We start from the raw sequence: 18,785 nt of genomic DNA on the forward strand, positions 1-18,785 counted from the left end.
ACCTCTGCCTTCTGGAATGTTCTTATCTGTAAAGTGGGAATAATAATGTTATCTTCTGTTGTTGTGAGGACTATAAGAAAATTAATTTTTCATGCTTTATAACTGGAAAGCAGCATGCACGTTTTACTTTCAACATTAGAATCCGGTGCTTTCATTGGCCAAGCAAAGAATCTGGAAAAACCAAGATTTTGAAAATGAAAAATGAAAAAAGAAGCTTGTGCTTTCATAGCACATGTGGTCCACACATCTTTCAAGCAAAAAATAGCTATTTCCTTCATATGTGCTATGCCCCTCAAAAATATTCCTCCAAAATGCATTTCCCTGCTGAGCGTTTGCAAGAGTGCTATTGTGTGTAGAAGGTAACAGAAGGTAAAGTCAGGAGACACAGAGAGACTCCGCGTTTGTCCTACTGTTAGTATTTTGCAATTAAGCCCACTCCACATCCCATCGCGATAAAAGCACACTCAGTGGCATTAGGCTTAGTGCTTTGCAGTCTCCTCACACCTCCGGCCATTGGGAACCAAAAGGGAAAACCACCCCCAAGCCCACTAGGGAATGCCATCCCGCACTGGAGCACAGCCCTTGGAAGACGCTTCACTCATCTAGCCCCGTTAGGCTGGGAATCCCACTTAGTGAGGTGGAGTGACTCCCCATGACACACAGAGCTCACCCTCAAGTTGGAACAGGGTCTTTATGGGAGATGGGCTTCAAAGGCTGATAAGTGATTGTTTCCAGGGGCTGGGAGGAGGGGAGAATGGGGAGTAACTGCTTAATGGATATGGGGTTTCTTTTGGGGGTGACAAAAATATTTTGGAATTCAATCAAATGTGGTAGTTGCATATTAGTGAATGTACCACATGCCACCCAGTTGTTCAGTTTAAAATGGTTAGCTATGTGTTATATGAATTTCACCTGAATTTTAAGGAAAGAATAACTTGAGGGATAAAAAGCTAGTGAGCAGAACCTTAACTGTATTTTTGGTATTTCAATATATCCACAATAGCATTGCAGAAATGAACCAATATGTCAGAATCATAGCAACAGAGCGCAGTAACTACTTCAGAGCAGCCGGTTTATGTAACTAATCCTTTCACGATGGAAAGTAAAAGGATTTGGTATTGAATAATGCAGTTTGGGTATTATTGTTATTATTATAACTTAATTTGTGCTTTTCTTTGTTTTTTGAGGGTTTTTTTGTCTGTCTGTTTGTTTTTGGTAGAGACAGGGTTTCAATATGTTGCCCAGGTTGGTCTCGAATTCCTGACCTCAAGCAATCCTCCTGCCTCAGACTCCCAAAGTGGTGGGATTACAGGCATGAGCCACCACAGCCCGCTCACTAATTTGTGTTTCTGAAGAAGAGTATAACACAGTGGAAAAACCAGGCTCAATTTAGAGAAAGCTGAATTCAAATCCTGCCTTTAGTTCCTATTGCTGCAGGGGCTTGGAAAAGCGTTGAGCCTCTCTGTGCCTTGTGTTTCCTCATCAGGTAAAATGGGGCGGAGATGCTGCATCACCATCATCAAAGGCCTGTGGTGGGGACTGGGTGGGATAGCATAGGTGACATTCACCCGGAAGGTGCCTCATCAGTGGCAGCTATTGTTTTTGTTGTCATTGTCGCTATCGTTGTTGTTACTATACGGTATAGAAAATCTTTCAGAACACGGCCCCATGGGAAAAACCGGGTACATCTTAGTCCATTAGGGCTGCTATGACAAAGCACCACAGACGGCATGGCTTATGAAGGACAGAAGTTTCTTTCTCACAGTTCTGGAGGCTGGAAGTCCAAGATTGGGGTGCCGGCATGGTCAGATTATGGTGGGGGGTCCTCTTCCCAGGTGCAGATTTCTGCCTCCTCGCTGCGTCCTCAAGTGGTGGAAGGGCCAGAGGAGCTCTCGGGGTATCTTTTATGAGGACACTGTGTACTCATGAGGGCCCCACCTTCATGACCTCATCACCTCCCAAAGGCCCCACCTCCTAATACCATCACAGTGGGGGTTAGGATTTCAACTTACAAATTGTCGGGGGACACATTCAATTCATCTCAGGGTAACTTCAGAAATTGCTATCTACAGCCTAGTGACTTGGAACTGTACACGCTACAGTTACTGATGGGACGCAGAACGTTTCTGAGAGGTATTTCCCCACACCCGTGCTGGCACAGAGCACACATGGTAGATGGTGGTGACATGGCTGAAGCAGCTGCAGCAACCTCCTCTCCCTGTCAGCTCCTCACAGCCTCTGTGGACACGAGCTGAGAAGAGGATGTCCGGCATGTTACTGGTATGTTACAAGGTGACAGCTACCAGTAAGAGCAAGGAAGCAAACAGAAACACTGCCAACTCCCTGGGATGGCTCAGTGGGAGAGCCCCTAGCCCTTCATACTCCACCAAGAGCCTAAATCCTCAAGAAAAGCTGGGAAACGTGATTTGTTTTGGAGACACTGCTGTTAAATGCTTAACTTTTTTTTTTTTTTTTTTTTTTTTTTTTTTTTTGAGACAGTCTGACTGTGTCACCCAGTTTGGCGGCAGTGGCAAAATAAATGGGTCACTGCGACCTCTGCCTCTTGGACTCAAACCATCCTCCCACCTCAGTCTCCCAAGTAGCTGGGGTTACAGGCACACCCCACCACACCTGGCTAATTTTTGTATTTTTGTACAGACAGGGTTTCATCATGTTGCCCAGGCTGGTCTCAAACTCATGAGTTCAAGCAGTCCACCTGCCTCAGCCTCCCAAAGTGCTGGGATTACAGGTGTGAGCCACCACACCCAGCCTGTTAAATGGTCACTTACAGAGAGAAGAATTGCGTAACTAGTTTAACTTTTGTTGTCCAGATAAACTCACTTTTGGAGGTCGGGGGTACCTTATTCCCCACCGAGGTGTTGCTGGCATCCTGTGTCAGCGACGATGAATGAGACATCAAATGGCCCTATGTGATAAGAAATAGGAGTTATCTCCCTCTGATCACAGTGAAATAAAACCACCCCCTACACTTAATATGAATCATTTCTCTAAGCATAAAACATCTCTGTATCCTGGTCCACAAGCATAGGCGTGTGCACACACACATGCATGCACGCCCACGTGCATACTCACAGGAAGAAGACAATGTTTATGTGAGTTACTTTTTCTAATTCTGAAAGTAACCCATGTTAATCATAGAAAAATCAAGAGAGGAGGCTGGGTGTGGTGGCTCACGCCTGTAATCTCAGCACTTTCAGAGGACGAATTGGGTGGATTGCTTGAGCTTGGAGTTCGAGACCAGCCTGGGCAACATAGTGAAGCTCCTTCTCTACAAAAATACAACAAAAAATTAGTCGGGCATGGTGGCGGGCACCTGTAGTCCCAGCTACTCGGGAGGCTGAGGCACAGGAATCACCTGTGCCTGGGAAGCGGAGGCTGCAGTGAGCCAAGATTGCACCACTGCACTCCAGCCTGGACCACTGTCTCAAAAAAAAAAGAAAAAAGAAAACAGAAACAAAGGAAGAAAAGGAAGGAAGGGAAGGAAGGAAGAAAGAAAGAAAGAAAGAAAGAAAACAGAGGAAGAGTAAAGTATAAGAAAGAAAGCAAAACTCACCCATAATGCTCCAGGGCCAGCCATTCTTTCTTTTTTTTTTTTTTTTTTTTGAGACGGAGTCTCGCTCTGTCGCCCAGGCTGGAGTGCAGTGGCCGGATCTCAGCTCACTGCAAGCTCCACCTCTCGGGTTTACGCCATTCTCCTGCCTCAGCCTCCCGAGTAGCTGGGACTACAGGCGCCCGCCACCTCGCCCGGCTAAGTTTTCGTATTTTTTAGTAGAGACGGGGTTTCACCGTGTCAGCCAGGATGGTCTCGATCTCCTGACCTCATGATCCGCCCGTCTCGGCCTCCCAAAGTGCTGGGATTACAGGCTTAAGCCACCGCGCCCGGCCTAGCCATTCCTTCTTAACATTTAACTTCTTATCTTCTGGTATTTGGGGAATGCATTTTAACACAGTTGCCATCACACTGTGTACACATGTGGAATCCCACGGTTTGATGCACATATAGGTGAGGATGCTAATCTGACATGTTTTTTTGTTTTGTTTTGAGACAGAGTCTCACTCTGTTGCCCAGGCTGGAGTGCAGTGGCACGATCTCGGCTCACTGCAACCTCCGCCTCCCGGGTTCAAGCAATTCCCCTGCCTCAGCCTCCTGAGTAGCTGGAACTACAGGCACACGCCACCATGCCCAGCTAATTTTTTGTATTTTTAGTAGAGACGGGGTTTCACCATGCTGGACAGGCTGGTCTCAAACTCCTGACCTTGTGATCCGCCCGCCTCGGCCTCCCAAGGTACTGGGATTACAGGCATGAGCCACCGTGCCCAGCCATATGTTTTTTAAATAGTACACTGCAAGGCCACTCGCAGCCCAAAACCCAGGCGGGGAAGAAGAGTGTGAGAGAGAAACTGCTGTTTTCCTCTTCAGGGTAATTTCCTCCAGGGCTGCCACTATCTTATTCAGACCTTAGTCCTGTACCAGAAACATAGAGATGCTAAGTCAAAATTTCATATATTCATGAATGGGTGGATGAATGGGGAGAAGATACAATGTCAATGATAAAAGGGCCACCAACCTTGCCTGACAGGTCCAGCCACAGGTCTCCTCTGCAGGCTCTCACCCTTCGTGCAGAGAAATCTGCCTGTTTGAGGATTTAATTTCGCAATCACCTCGTTCTAGAGCCCAGCCAGAAGGTGCTAAAGTCAGTCAGTGCTTCTCAAACTCTGATGTGTAAGAATTACCCAGAGGCCAGGCGTGGTGGCTCATACCTGTAATCCCAGCACTTTGGGAGGCTGAGGCGGGTGGATTACCTGAGGCCAGGAGTTCAAGACCAGCCTGGCCAACATAGTGAAACCCTGTCTCTACTAAAAATACAAAATTTAGCCAGCTGTGGTGGCATGTGCCTATAGTCCCAGCTACTTGGGAGGCTGAGGCAAGAGAATCGCTTGAACCTGGGCAATGGAGGTTGCAGTGAGCCAAGATCGCGCCACTGCACTTCAACCTGGGCGGCAGAGTGAGACTCCATCTCAAAAAAAAAAAAAAAAAAAAGAAAGAAAAAAAAATCACCCAGGGAGCGATCATAGAATCTCCAGGAAAAAGTGGAGACTCTCTGGCACAGTCTGATTACTAGCTGCAGCATAGGGCTGGGAGAGCTGCCTTTCCTATCCATTCTACCCCCGCCTCCCCCGCACTGCCCCGCCCCGCAAGCTGATGGCGGTTTCTGCTTTGAGAAATTCTGGCCTGGAGACTGTCTGTGATCCGAGTAAAGCTGGAACTTGTCATTGTTGTTTATTGAGCCATCAGCAATGATTTGGTAAGCCTGCAACCTGCCTCAGTTGGGCTGATAAAAACAGTGTGTGCAATTAACTTGCCAGGAGTTCCCCATCTCACGGGGGAGAGAAATGCTGGTGGAAAATAAAAGTGAGGAGCTAAGTTTTGCAGCAACCTCAGGAGTGCTCCTGCAATCTCCTGCAACCCCTCAGGAGAGCTTAAGAACAGGAAGCTGCCCACAGACCTATTGCGTCCCAAGGAGGGTGGGAGAGAACCAATATTGTGGTTTTTGTTTTTTTGCTTGTTTGTTTTTTGAGACAGAGTCTCGACCTGTCACCCAGGCTGGAGTGCAGTGGCACCTTCTCGGCTCACTGCACTCTCCACTTCCTGGGTTCAAGTGATTCTCCTGCCTCAGCCTCCTGAGTAGCTGGGATTACAAGTGCGAGTGTGGCCTAGCTAATTTTTGTATTTTTAGTAGAGATGGTTTCACCATGTTGGCCAGGCTGGTTTTGAACTCCTGACCTCAGGTGATCCACCTGCCTCAGCCTCCCAAAGTGCTGGGATTACAGGCATGAGCCACTACGCCTGAGAACCAATATTTAGCAAGCACCTACCATAGGGACAGAAACTGGCTACTAAAGGGAAAAAGGGCCCATAAATGGCTTTCTTTTTGCCAGCACAGCACTAGGAAGTTTGGAACATCTGAATACATTAGGGCACATATTCTTCAATTGTATGAGGCTCCCAGACTCCCTATGTTATTACATGAAACCTCCATCTACTTGGGCTTCCTATTGGTACCTCAAGCACTGACATTCAACTTCTAGTCGAACATGTTCAAAGCCAAACAGAAGAGTCAGAATGGAACCCTGGTCTGTCTGATGCTAAAGCCTTGTTTCTTGCAACTTTGCCATGTTGCTTCTCGAAGAGAAGGGATGAAGGTATAAATAACATTAGGTTAGATGGGGAAGATTCCAGGCTGGGTAAAGTTGAAATAACCCCAGACTCAGTGCCATTTATCATGGTTCTGTCTATGCCGGGTAATGAGGGCCTACCAGGGATCATTTGGTTTTTTTGTCTTTTCTTTGAGATGAAGTCTTGCTCTGTCACCCAGGCTGGAGTGTAGAGGCGTGATCTCGGCTCACTGCAACCTCCACCTCCTGGCTTCAAGCAATTATCCTGCCTCAGCCTCCCGAGTAGCTGGGATTACAGACGCCCACCACCATGCCCAGCTAATTTTTGTATTTTTAGTAGAGACGGGGTTTCACCATGCTGGCCAGGCTGGTCTCGAACACCTGACCTCAGGTGATCTGCCCACTGTGGCCTCCCAAAGTGCTGGGATTACAGGCATGAGCCACCGCGCCTGACCACCAGGGATCATTTGTAATTCAGGCAAGGAGGTTTCATGAGTGAAGCAACAGATCAGGAAGGTTAAGTCCTCTGCTCACACAGCTAGTAAGGGGCAGAACTGGGCAGAACCCCCAAAATGTGAACTGTCCTAATTTGTTTTATTATTGAATTTAATCCTGTGGTGGGGCTCAGGACACACCACCCCAAAATATAACTGTAGGAGACCAGAATATGCCAACCCAAAATATACTTCTTTGGTGTATTTTGAGCTGGTTATTCTGAGAAACTGCAGACACAGGAGTAGCTCTGAAAAGCTGTCCTTTTGTAAAATAAATTTACATCTATGAAGGAAATCTACATTAGTCAAACTATCTGTATCAGGAAGCGGGCTGCTCCAGACAGCTTCTATTACCTGAGGGAATTTTTTTAGAGATGAAATTGCGCTACACTGCCCAAGCTGGAGTGCAGCGGCTACTCACATGCACGATCATCATGCACTACTGTCTCAAACTTCTGGGCTCAAGCAGTCCTCCCGCTTCGGCCACCCGAGTAGCTGGGACTACAGGCACATGCCACTGAGCCTGGCTACAGAGGCTGTTTATCTGTGTAACAAGACAACCTTTATTCACCATACATTTCTTCCCATCACCCTCCCATAACTTGTGTCAAAGCCCCCTTGAGAAACCCCAAGCCCTATTCCTTTCTGCAGCTCAGGATACTATATAAGCTTCAATCATCTGACCCTTCTTGGAGACTCATGTTTTGTGGGACTCCCGTGTGTATGCATGTTAATTCAAATAATTTTTCTCCTGCTAGTCTGTCTTATGTCAATTTAGTTTGTAGCCCAGCCAAAGAACCTAGAAGGGTGGAAGGAAGCCATTTCCCCCTCCTCTACACCTGATACAAGAGAATTAAAATCATATGCATTGAGCCGGGTGCAGGGGTCACACCTGTAGTCCCAGCAGTGTGGGAGGCGGGGGCCAGTGGATCATCTGAGGTCAGGAGTTTGAGACCAGCTTGGCCAACATGGCAAAACCCTGTCTCTCCTAAAAATACAAAAATAGCCCAGACCGGTGCGTGCCTGTAGTCCCAACTACTTGGGAGGCTGAGGCAGGAAAATCGCTTGAACCCAGGAGGCAGAGGTTGCGGTGAGCGGAGATTGAACCACTGCACTCCAACCTGGGTGACAGAGTGAGACTCCATCTCAAAAAAAAAACAAAACATATGCATTGAATAGCAAAGGCATTTGGTCCTATTCTCACAGCTAGAGAATAGTTCCATTGATATAGCTTTCATTATACATATTGTTGTTAATGTCTATGGACAATTAATCACATTTTGCAGTTTCCCCACATTCAACAAAGAGCTTTGCTAGAAAGATTTCAAAGGTTAATTCCAGGCTGGTCATGGTGGCTCACACCTATAATCCCAACATTTTGGGAGGCCAAAGCAGGAGGATTGCTTGAACCCAGGAGTTCAAGACCAGCCTGGGCAACATCTCTACAAAAATAAAAAATTAACCGGGTGTAGTGGCTCATGCCTGTGGCCCTAGCTACTCAGGAAGCTGAGGTTGACGGATTGCTTGAGCCCCATAGGTCTAGGCTGCAGTGAACTATAATTGTATACCTGNAAAAAAAAAAAAAAAAGGCCGGGCATGGTGGCTCACGCCTGTAATCCCAGCACTTTCGGAGGCCGAGGCAGCCGGATCACAAGGTTAGGAGATCAAGACCATCCTAACACGGTGAAACGCTGTCTCTACTAAAAAAAAAATACAAAAAATTAGCCGGGCATGGTGGCGGCACCTGTAGTCCTAGCTACTCGGGAGGCTGAAGCAGGAGAATGGCGTGAACCCAGAAGGCGGAGCTCGCAGTGAGCCGAGATTGCACCACTGCACTCCAGCCTGGGAGACAGAGCAAGACTCCATCTCCAAAAAAAAAAAAAAAAAAAAAGGGTTTCATTCCAGCTTCAGCCCCAGCTCCAGCATTCTGTGAGTTTGCCAGGGCAGCAAACTCAAAAACCCAAACACCATCAAGGCCAGGCAAGAAACAAATGAGTGAGGTGCCCCAACTGTACAATAGGGAGCAGTGGGGACTGGGGCAAAGAGGAGATGTGACCCGTCTTTAGGCATATTCACATTCAAACTTTTACAAAACCCTGTGCTCATCACAGCAGGTTCCTGTCTGCAGGTTGCAAGCTTGCAGCACTGACAGCAGTGTCCTCAAAGCACAGTCCTTGGACCAGCAGCATCAACAGCATCTGGGAACTGCTTAGAAAAGCAAAACCTTTGGAGTCGGCAGCCCTGGGGCTGGGACCCAGCACTCTGGGGTTTCACAAGCATTCCAGGTGGTTCTAATGCAGCTGACGTTCCAGCAACACCTGGGGCACTTCTTCCACCTCCAATACGGGCTCAGGCTTCAGAAAATCTTGAAGTTCTTCAAGTGCCTTTGTTGTTGTTGTTGAGATGAAGTCTCGCTCTGTAGCCCAGGCTGGAGTGCAGTGGTGTGATCTCAGCTCACTGTAACCTGTGCCTCCCCTGTTCAAGCGATTCTTCTGCCTCAGCCTCCCGAGTAGCTGGGATTACAGGCACCCGCCACCACACCTGGCTAATTTTTGTGTTTTTAGTAGAGATGGGGTTTCACCGTGTTGGCCAGGCCGGTCTCAAACTCCCGATCTCAGGTGATCCGCCCACTTCAGCCTCCCAAAGTGCTGGGATTACAGGCGTGAGCCACCGCGCCCAGCCCATTGGCTCTTCCCACCGTGCCCAGCCCATTGGCTCTTCTCTTCCATGTGGAGGAAGGTTCCCCAGCTCCCCAAGGATGTTCCCTGGCTTCGCCATGTCACGACCGCCTGGTCTCCAGTTCTCCCTGAAATCCTAAATACCTGTTGAGTGGGTTTCATGTGTCTCTGCTTTCCTGCCTGCCGAATTTTCCGTGGGACTGTGTTTCATAAGCTTAGCACTTCCTACTCCTCAAAGGAGTTCCACAGCCATTGTCTTCAGCGCTTTTGCCTAACAATCGCATGATAGAGATAAAGCAGCGACATTCCCTTCCATTTACACGTAAGGAAATTGAATCACAGAAAGGTTCAGTGCCTTCCGGAAGGTCACAGAGCAAGTTAGAGACAGATTTAGGACTAAAGCTCTCCGGTCCAGACCCTCAATTCTATGTTCTCTCTAACGTGTATTATGAAATTAATTACATTTATTGCTTCTAACAACACTTTGGAGTTTTATTGTTATTCTCATTTTACAGATGAGAAAACTAAGTTTTCCTAGAACATGATCCCAGAGCCACTTACATCAGAACCCCCTGGAGTACCTGTTTAAAATACAGATTCCTGGGGGCCGGGCACGGTGGCTCAAGCCTGTAATCCCAGCACTTTGGGAGGCCGAGACAGGCGGATCACGAGGTCAGGAGATCGAGACCATCCTGGCTAACATGGTGAAACCCCGTCTCTACTAAAAAAAAATACAAAAAACTAGCCGGGCGAGGTGGCAGGCGCCTGTAGTCCCAGCTACTCGGGAGGCTGAGGCAGGAGAATGGCGGGAACCCGGGAGGCAGAGCTTGCAGTGAGCTGAGATCCGGCCACTGCACTCCAGCCTGAGCGACACAGCGAGACTCTGTCTCAAAAAAAAAAAAAAAAAAAAAAAATAAAGATTCCTAGCAAGGCATGGTGGCTCATACCTGAAATTCCAGCACTTTGGGGAGGCCTAGGCGGGCAGATCACTTGAGGTCAGAAAGACTTCCAGACCAGCCTGACCAACATGTGAAACCCTGTCTCTACTAAAAATACAAAAATTAGCCAGGCATGATGGCATGCACCTGTAATCCCAGCTACTTGGGAGGCTGACACACAAGAATTGCTTGAACCTGGGAGGAGGAGGTTGCAGTGAGCTGAGATTGAGCTACTGCATTCCAGCCTGGCTGACAGAACAAGACTCTGTCTCGAAAAAAAAAAAAAGAAAGGAAAAAAAAAAGCCACATTTAAGCAAGATTTACTAAGTGCCCAGCACCTGGCTGAGTGCTTCACATACACGACCTTATTTAACAGTAGGCACTGCTATTATCCCCATCTTACAAATGAAGACTCTGAAACGCAGAGGGCCTAAATGATTTTTCCAAGGGTCACAGCAGGCAAACAGATGCCTGAACGTGTGCTCTTCACCACAGTTTAATGCTGCCTTCCCCTACAAGTCTTTTTTTTTCTTTTTATTTCCATATTTATATATTTTAAAAATTGAGATAGGGGTTTGATACATTGCCCAGGCTGGTCTTGAACTCCTGAGCTCAGGTGATCCTCCTGCCTTAGCCTCCCAAAATGCTGGGATTACAGGCATAACCCACCATGCCCAGCCATAAAAGTCACTTTTATATGCCACTTTAGCATATTTTTTTTCTAAAAGTCATTTTTTAGAATGTTGTTTTTGTGTCTTTGGCATAGTGGCTGGGAGTCAGTAAGTGCGAAGTAAATGAGCCAAATGAATGAATGAATGAACAGAAGTGAATTTCGTAGGACCACTGGTGTAAAAAGGCTCCAGCATAATCCCTCAAGCTGTATTTAAAAAATGGGTGAGCTGGGCATGGTGGTTCACACCTGTAGTGCCAGTTTCTTAGGAGACTGAGGCGGAAGGACTGGTTGAGCCAGGAGCTCAAGAAGAGCCTGGCCAACCAAGCAAAACTCTGTCTCTAAATTTAAAAAGGCAGGTGAGGGAAGAATTCTTTTTTTTTTTTTTTTTTTTTTTTTTTTTTGAGATGGAGCCTCCCTCTGTCGCCCAGGCTGGAGTGCAGTGGCCGGATCTCAGCTCACTGCAAGCTCCGCCTCCCGGGTTTACGTCATTCTCCTGCCTCAGCCTCCCGAGTAGCTGGGACTACAGGCGCCCGCCATCTTGCCTGGCTAGTTTTGTTTTTTGTTTTTTGTTTTTTTTTTTTTTTTGTATTTTTTAGTAGAGACGGGGTTTCACCGTGTTAGCCAGGATGGTCTCAATCTCCTGACCTCGTGATCCACCCGTCTCGGCCTCCCAAAGTGCTAGGACTACAGGCTTGAGCCACCGCGCCCAGCCAGAATTCTTAAAATAAGTTTCTATGGTCACTTGCTTCTTTTGGCTTGAAGTCTATTGAGCCTGAAAACACATACACACACACAAAGTTAGTTGAAAGCTCTAATTGGAAATATTGTGGCTATTTAGAATCTCACTTGATTTGCTTTCATTGTTAAAGGTTTTGGAGACAGGAACTGCCACTTCATTCTCCAAATTCTCCATGTCTCAGTTGACTCATCAGTAAAATGAGGCTGATCACAGTCCCACAACATGGGGTTGCAGTGAAGATTCAATGAGATAACACAGCCCAGGTGCTTAATGTAACACACGGCACACGAGAAGCTGCCAATGATGTTAGTGACTGTCATTCTTCTTTTATTGTCACTATTTGTAGGGAGAGGCACAGATATAAAAATTATTCTGGCCGGGCACGGTGGCTCACACCTGTAATCCCAGCACTTTGGGAGGCTGAGGCGGGCAGATCACTTGAGGTCAGGAGTTTGAGACCAGCCTGGCCAACGTGGTGAAACCCCATCTCTACTAAAAGTACAAACATTAACTGGACGTGATGGTGGGTGCCTGTAATCCCAGCTACTTGGGAGGCTGAGGCAGGAGAATCGCTTGAATCTGGGAGGGAGAGGTTGCAGTGAGCCGAGATAGTGTCACTGCACTCCAGCCTGGGCAACAGAGCAAGACTCTCTTAAAAAAAAGAACTATTCTTGGGTCATACTCATGCAAAAGGCAAAGCCCCTGTAGTTTAGGTTGTAAATACAAATGAAGACTGAGAGGTGGCAATGGCACCTACATATTATCCCGAAAACACTAATTCCACATATATGTACAATTTGCATTTTTCTTTGAAACACATTATGATTTTTCCAAAATATTATACCTGTGTTTCATTTTCATTTATAATTATACATTTCTTAAGTTACTATCAAAGTATTCCTTGAGCACTAGCTGTGTTTGGTTGATTAGAAGCAAGGGGCCTGTAAAAATGGCTAATGAAAAGACCTTACAATGATATGGTGCTCTGGAGTTTACACAGGGATTTTACACACATTCTCTCTTTTTTTTTTTCCTTTTTTTGAGTTGGAGTGTTGCTCTGTCACCCAGGCTGCAGTGCAGTGGTGCAATCTCAACTCACTGCAACCTCTGCCTCCCGGGTTCAGGCGATTCCCCTGCCTCAGCCTCCTGAGTAACTGGGACTACAGGTGCCCACCACCACACCCAGCTAATTTTTGTAGTTTTAGTAGAGACGGGGTTTTACCATGTTGGCCAGGCTCTCAAACTCCTGACCTCAAGTGATCCGCCCATCCTCAGCCTCCCAGAGCGCTGATATTATAGGTGTGAGCCACAGCACCTGGCCCATCATCTATTTAGTAGTAGAAGCTGGGCTTGAACCCTGTTTCCAAACTCTAAGCCCCATGGCAAGAACTGACTCCAGGATTCCAATTCGCTCTTGGATACACAGTAACCAAGTCACTGGCGTGAAAGTTGGCAGAATCAAAATGGAGTCACTAAGGTTAAGAAAACTCTGGCCAGGCATGGTGGCTCATGCCTGTAATCCCGAAACTTTGGGAAGCCAGGTGGGAGGACTGCCTGAGCCCAGAAGTTTGAGACCAGGCTGGGCAACACGGCAAAACGTGGTTTCTACAAAAAATACAAAAACTTAGCCAGGCATGGGGGTGTGCGTCTGTACTCCCAGCTGCTTGGAAGGCTAAGGTGGGAGGATCATCTGAGCCTGGGATGTTGAGGCTGCAGAGAGCTATGATTGCATCACTGCACTCCAGCCTGCGTGACAGAGCAAGACCTTGTCTCAAAAAGGAAAAAAAAAATTAAGAAAACTCTAACGGAGGAGGAGAAGGCCATGAAGAGCGGGTTCTCAGGCTTGTATGCCTTAAAATGAAAAAGACTCGGCCAGGCACATTGGCTCATGCCTGTAATCCCAGCACTTTGGGAGGCCGAGATGGGTGGATCATCTGAGGTCCACAGTTCAAGACCAGACTGACCAACATGGAGAAACCCCGTCTCTACTAAAAATACAAAACTAACCAGGCATGGTGGTGCATGCCTGTAATCCCAGTTACTCGGGAAGCTGACGCAGGAGAATCGCTTGAACCCGGGAGGCAGAGGTTGCGGTGAGCTCAGATCGCACCATTGCACACCAGCCTGGGCAACAAGAGCGAAACTCCATCTCAAAAAAAAAAAAAAAAAAGACTCTACTAAAATCACAGCTTTGCACGAAAGCCATCACAACCTTACACAAACATTTCTACAAGGACATCTGCCCGGCAACTGCCTGTCCAATCTCAAACTGGCGTCACCCTTGTTATTGATCTTTGTAGCCAAGGATGATCATCTTAAAACAATTGTATAAACCTCTTCATTTTTCATTTAAAAACCTTTGTCTTCCTTTACCTCCCTGAATATGCACCTAGTTTACAATGGCCCACGTATGCCCATTGTCATGGTCTATTCCCAAATAAACATCTTCTCTTTTGGAGAGCCTCTCTGTTTGCTATTTAGGTTGATGCTGGGTGACCACATGAAGGTGATAGTGGGGATTACCAGGAGGAAGAGACTGTCTCCCCAGGAAAAACACATGTGGGGAGACTTCAATTCAAGATGTGGTAACAAGGACTGAATTTATCCTCTAGCCTCAAAAACTGGGAAAAAAATGAAACCACTGTTTTCAAACACAGGACAGCAGACAGCAAGGGTGGTGATTCCTGAGACAGAATAAAGGCCACTCCCAGCCTCTGCTCCTCATCTGGAAATCCCTTCCTTCAAAGCCACCTTAATGCCACAAGTGCCATGAATGGCCCCCAGTTCCCTGCTGGAAGGAGTCCCTGTTCTGCCCTGAAGTCTCCAGTGAAGCCTCTCTTTCAACTTGTGCCATCGTATGTCGTCCAGCATGGCTGTTGGTGTCTGATGGCCAGGCCTCTGGAGCACGGGAGGGCACCTGCCATCACCGCACATCAGAGAACCGACACTTCACAGATCGGTGCTCATAAAACGTTTCTGGAAAGAAGGAGCAACGATACTTTCCATGCCGTTTATCATGAAAAGGAAAAACAGGCCGGGTGTGGCGGCTCATGCTTGTAATACCAGTACTTTGGGAGGCCGAGTCAGGTGAATCACCTGAGGTCAGGGGTTCAAGACCAACCTGGCCAACATAGCAAAACCCCGCCTCTACTAAAAATACAAAAATTAGCCGGGCATGGTGGTGCGCACTTGTAATCCCAGTTACTCAGGAGGCTGAGGCATGAGACTTGCTTGAACCCAGGAGGCGGAGGTTGCAGTGAGCCAAGATCATGCCACTGCACTCCAGCCTGGGTGACAGAGTGAGGCTCTGTCTCAAAAAAAGAAAAAGAAAAACAATTACAATAAAAAAGAAAGCGCGAGATAAATCATACACACACGCCCTTGATTTTTTGTTTGTTTGTTTTTTAGACAGAGTCTCATTCTTTCGCCCAGGCTGGAGTGCAGTGGCACGATCTTGGCTCACTGCAAGCTCTGTCTCCCAGGTTCATGCCATTCTCCTGCCTTAGCCTCCTGAGTAACTGGGACTACAGGCGCCTGCCACCACACCCAGCTAATTTTTTTGTATTTTTAGTAGAGACACGGTTTCCCCGTGTTAGCCAGGATGGTCTCGATCTCCTGACCTCATGATCCGCCCACCTCGGCCTCCCAAAGTGCTGGGATTACAGGCGTGAGCCACCGCGCCTGGCCCTGCCTTGATATCTTTGTTTTGCAGTTTAAATAAGTGGATCTTTGGATAAGCCGCCTGACTGATGAGAGAAAGAACTGGCTTTTCTGCCGACAATAGTTGTTGCGAACTTTTTGCGGCAAGAACAGACATTATCATCGGGAGAATACAGCTCGTAAAAGCCACATTCTTGGCACATCGAAGGTATTTGAGAGGGATGGAAAGAGTAAAGCGATTCCTTCCAACAACTAACAGTTGGGAAAAATGGCACTGTTTTAACTTGAATACCCCCCCACTTTTTTTTTTTTTTTTTAAGAAAAAGAGGATCATAATGCTAAAACAGGTTTTTTAATTGAGAAAGTTTATTTTAAACATTTTTGAGAAAAAAATAAGAAGCCTCTAAATTACTTTGGCATTACCAAGTGACACCAGTCACTATCGAGTTTTCTTGTTTGATTTCTCCATGACACTTATCGGCTCTTCTCTTATTTGTTTTACTTGTGTCTATTTTGTTTTCTCCCTTGGAATGCGAGTGCCAGGAAAACCTGGACTTTGGATTCCCTGTGGGATTCCAAGTACCAGAACAGCTGCCCAGCAGGGGCTCTGGGAATGTGCCCTGAAAGAAGTCAGACAACATGAGACCTTCCTCAGCTCCACGGCTGCTGCCGTTTGCACGCAGAGGGGAGCAGCCTGTGTTTTAAAGGCGAGATCCAGATACTTTTTAAAATTATTATTTCTTTTTTCTTAAACAATTTTTTTTTTTGTAGAGACAGGGGTCTTGCCATGTTGCCCAGGCTGGTCTCTAACTCCTGGGGTCGAGCGATCCTCCTGCCTTGGCCTCCCAAAAAAATGCTGGGATTATAGGTGTGAGCCACTGCACCTTGCCCAAATACTTTCTTACCAATCTCTGGCTGAAATTTCACAAGAAGGTGGGGACACCAAAGACAAAAATGAACAAATGAACCGAGGTGAGGTTGGGCCTGGTCTGGAGGACAGAAAGGAGGCCATCAGGCCGATAGCTTATATCCAGGGAAACAAAACCATTCTGGATTTTCATTTCTTTATTTTTATTTTTTGAGACGGAGTCTCGCTCTGTCACCCAGGCTGGAGTGCAGAGGCATGATCTCGGCTCACTGCAAGCTCTGCCTCCCGGGTTCAAGTGATTCTCCTGCCTCAGTCTCTTGAGCAGCTGGGATTACAGGCGCCCACCACCCCACCAGGCTAATTTTTGTATTTTTAGTAGATAAGGGGTTTCGCCGTGTTGACCAGCTGGTCTCAAACTTCTGGCCTCAGGTGATCCGCCCGCCTCGGCCTCCTGAAGTGTTGGGATTACAGGCGTGAGCCACCGTGCCTGGCCTGGTTTTTCTTTAAAGTGCTGAATGTTTCAGCACAATGATGTAAACAACATGGTCACTTCAGACAGCCCCTCCCTCCTGGAAGGCTCTCTCCTCCCTGGCGCCTCCTGTTTGTCTACGGCCAACTCCAGTCTACCTTCCCCACATACTCTCTCTGATCTTAACATTTAGCCATGCTTGCATCAGATCTTCTTCTTTCTTTGTTTTCTTTATTTGGTGAGGGAAACCCTGTGTCCCCTGGTACCCACGGCTCTCCCTCCCTCCTCTGAGATAACCAGTCTCCTGAGTTTGTAGTTAATCATCCCAATGTTTCCATAAACAATACGTAAAAATTTGCAGATCTTGGCTGCTCGTGGTGGCTCACACCTGTAATCCAGCACTTTGGGAGGCCGAGGCGGGCAGATCTCCTGAGGTCAGGAGTTCGAGACCGGCCTGACCAACATTTTGAAACTCCGTCTCTACTAAATATAAAAAAAACTAGCTGTGCATGGTGATGCATGCCTGTAGTCCCAGTTACTTGGGGAGGCTGAGGCAGGAGAATCACTTGAACTCGGGAAGTGGAGGTTGCAGTGAGCTGAGATTGCACCATTGCACTCTAACCTGGGCAACAAGAGCGAAATTCTCAAAAAAAATTTTTTTGCAGATCTTAAAAAGTCAGAGAAATGGTTTCATTTGGTATGAATCCTTCGGTAACTTTCTTTTTCACTCAGCACTATTCATTCATATTGTTACATGTAGTCCTGGTCTATTCACTTAGCGATTCATGGCGCTTATGAACACCGTGAACCACCGAGTCTTCCTGCCTATCCAACTCTTACTACCTACCTTCCTCCATAAGACAGCCAGCTCTGTGAGAGCAAAGATTATTTTCTAGGTACTAGAACAGTATGTAGCACATAATGTAACATGAAAAACTGGTTAATTCGTTCCAATAATTAATCAAAGCTGTATAGTATCGCACCATTCAAATGTAGCTCAATTGTTTTGCTCATTCTCCCATGGATGACACTTTCATTACTCCAATATTTTGCTTATTTATTTATTTATTTAGTTAGTTATTTTGAGACATTCTTGCTCTGTTGTCCAGGCTGGAGTGCAGTGGCATGATCTTGACTCACGCAACCTCTGCCCTCTGGGTACAAGTGATTCTTGTGTGTCAATCGCCCAAGTAGTTGGAATCACAGGCACGTGTCACCAGGCCTGGCTAATTTTTGTATTTTTTAAATAGAGACAGGGTTTTGCCATGTTGGTCAGGCTGGTATTTTGCTAATTTAAACAGTACTTTTGCAGGAATGTTTCCCATGTCTCCTTTTGCACGTGTAGGACAGAATTTTTATGTACTTGAGGATGGATTAGCTGAGTAATAGGTAGCTATGTGCAGCTTCAAATTTATTAAATATTACTATCTGCTTTCTAAACTGGTTATACTGAGAGTAAGTAAAAAGTCTGACCTCAGAACCAGGGCACTCAAATCCTTTCAGAATTTTTTTCCATATAAAAAACAGGTATGTTATTGTTTGACACATCGAGAATTTCCATCTCTTTCTTTTTGCCGGCTGTTAGTGTTCCATTGTCAAGAGTCACCTGACTTTTGCAAATTAGTTTTCTGTTGGTGGATGTTGGGTTCTGCTCTGAAACATCGTGTGTTCAGCATGTTTGCATGTTCTGTGCTTCTATTTTTTGTGGTCACATATTATTTTATTGGTGGCTCTATCAAAATTAACTACTCATATATTTTTAAAATAACTGCATAAAATAAATGTTTTATTTTTCTTAGGAAATTCCCCAATAATTAAATTTTTGGTCAGTGTATTAATACGTTTTATGCTTATTATGTATTGCCAAAAATATTATTATAATTTGGATTGTCTCTTGCCTGGAAAACTGCTTCACTTAAGTATTGTGTGCATTTTGTTGTTTTTTCTGTTTTGTTTTTTTGAGATGAGGTCTCACTATGTTGCACAAGCTGGTCTCCAATTCCTGGCCTCAAGTGATCGTCCTTCCTTGGCCTCCCAAAGTGCTGGGATTATAGGTATGAGCCACGGT

Source organism: Theropithecus gelada, chromosome 8, assembly GCF_003255815.1.
Source record: "Theropithecus gelada isolate Dixy chromosome 8, Tgel_1.0, whole genome shotgun sequence".
Classification (NCBI taxonomy): domain Eukaryota; kingdom Metazoa; phylum Chordata; class Mammalia; order Primates; family Cercopithecidae; genus Theropithecus; species Theropithecus gelada.